Source organism: Cornus florida, unplaced genomic scaffold (assembly GCF_030987335.1).
Source record: "Cornus florida cultivar Cherokee Brave unplaced genomic scaffold, ASM3098733v1 CherokeeBrave_3.0.0_Hap2_scaffold_24, whole genome shotgun sequence".
Lineage (NCBI taxonomy): Eukaryota > Viridiplantae > Streptophyta > Magnoliopsida > Cornales > Cornaceae > Cornus > Cornus florida.
This window is the reverse complement of record NW_026775738.1, coordinates 175,001-177,500: the sequence shown is the minus strand read 5'-3', so window position 1 is coordinate 177,500 and position 2,500 is coordinate 175,001.

Below are 2,500 nucleotides of genomic sequence, written 5' to 3'. Positions count from 1 at the left end.
GAGAAAGAATATGAAGACCGAGGCATCCAACAAAAAAATTTTTTTTTTTTTTTTTCCTAATCTACCCAAGCAAAACAAATAGAAGACCGAGGCATCCAAAAAATTTTTTTTTTTTTTTTTTTTTTTTCGAAAAATTTTTTTTCACAAAAACTTTTTTTTTTTTTTTTTCCCCAAAAAATTTTTTTTTTCGTTCCAAGCTAACCAAGACATCTACTATTCACTAGTAGAGCAATCGAGACTGCAAAGCAAGCAATGGCCTTACTTGCAGCTCTTGGTGCTGAGAACTCCCCCCCCCCTATAGTAGTCTTAAGTAAAACCACAGCTCTGACAGGAGTAGATATTGCATGCGAGCGAGGAGTCGTAATGGGCAAAATTGACTCGGGGGACCTCCAAATCGAATTCCGTTTCGAGCAAAACACTTCTTAGGCTTCAAGGAAGCTCCCATAAAATTTCCAAACCCAAACTCCAAACTTCATTTTTTAGCCTACAATGCCCACGTGCACGCCGGTGTGCACGCAGGGGTGCTTGAGCATGCGGGAGAGGAGCCATAATGGGCAACATTGACTCGGGGGACCTCCAAATCGAAATCCGTCTCGAGCAAAACACTTCTTAAGCTTCTAGGAAGCTCCCATAAAACTTCCAAACCCAAACTCCAAACTTTATTTTTTAGCATACAATGCCCACGTGCACGCCGGGGTGCTTGAGCGTGCGGGCGAGGAGCCATAATGGGCAACATTGACTCGGGGGACCTCCAAATCGAAATCCGTCTCGAGCAAAACACTTCTTAAGCTTCTAGGAAGCTCCCATAAAACTTCCAAACCCAAACTCCAAACTTTATTTTTTAGCATACAATGCCCACGTGCACGCAGGGGTGCTTGAGCATGCGGGAGAGGAGCCATAATGGGCAACATTGACTCGGGGGACCTCCAAATCGAAATCCGTCTCGAGCAAAACACTTCTTAAGCTTCTAGGAAGCTCCCATAAAACTTCCAAACCCAAACTCCAAACTTTATTTTTTAGCATACAATGCCCACGTGCACGCCGGGGTGCTTGAGCGTGCGGGCGAGGAGCCGTAATGGGCAAAATTAACACGGGGGACCTTCAAATCGAAATCCGTCTCGAGCAAAGCACTTCTTAGGCTTCTAGGAAGCTCCCATCAAATTTACAAACCCAAACTCCAAACTTCATTTTTTAGCACACAATGCCCACGTGCACGCGGGGGTGCTTAAGCGTGCGGGCGAGGAGTCATAATGGGCAAAATTAACTCGGGGGACCTCCAAATCGAAATCCGTCTCGAGCAAAGCACTTCTTAGGCTTCTAGGAAGCTCCCATAAAATTTCCAAACCCAAACTCCAAACTTCATTTTTTAGCATACAATGCCCCCGTGCACGCGGGGGTGCTTGAGCGTGCGGGGGAGGAGTCATAATGGGCAAAACTAACTCGGGGGACCTCCAAATCGAAATCCGTCTCGAGCAAAACACTTCTTAGGCTTCTAGGAAGCTCCCATAAAATTTCCGAACCCAAACTCCAAACTTCATTTTTTAGCATACGATGCCCACGTGCACGCCGGGGTGCTTGAGCGTGCGGGCGAGGAGTCATAATGGGCAAAAACTAACTCGTGGGATCTCCAAATCAAAATCCGTCTCGAGCAAAGCATTTCTTAGGCTTCTAGGAAGCTCCCATAAAATTTCCGAACCCAAACTCCAAACTTCATTTTTTAGCATACGATGCCCACGTGCACGCCGGGGTGCACGAGCGTGCGGGCGAGGAGTCGTAATGGGCAAAATTAACTCGGGGGACCTCCAAATCGAAATCCGTCTCGAGCAAAGCATTTCTTAGGCTTCTAGGAAGTTCCCGTAAAATTTTCAAACCCAAACTCCAAACTTCATTTTTTAGCATACGATGCCCACGTGCGCGCCGGTGTGCACGTCGGGGTGCTTGAGCGTGCGCGCGAGGAGCCGTAATTGGCAAAATTAACACGGCGGAAATCTAAATCGAAATCCGTCTCGAGCAAAGCACTTCTTAGTCTTCTAGGAAGCTCCCATAAAATTTTCAAACCCAAACTCCAAACTTCATTTTTTAGCATACGATGCCCACGTGCACGCCGGTGTGCACGAGCATGCGGGCGAGGAGTCGTAATGGGCAAAATTAACTCGGGGGACCTCCAAATCGAAATCCGTCTCGAGCAAAGCATTTCTTAGGCTTCTAGGAAGTTCCCGTAAAATTTTCAAACCCAAACTCCAAACTTCATTTTTTAGCATACGATGCCCACGTGCGCGCCGGTGTGCACGTCGGGGTGCTTGAGCGTGCGCGCGAGGAGCCGTAATTGGCAAAATTAACACGGCGGAAATCTAAATCGAAATCCGTCTCGAGCAAAGCATTTCTTAGGCTTCTAGGAAGCTCCCATAAGATTTCTGAACCCAAACTCCAAACTTCATTTTTTAGCATACGATGCCCACGTGCACGCCGGTGTGCACGAGCATGCGGGCGAGGAGTCATA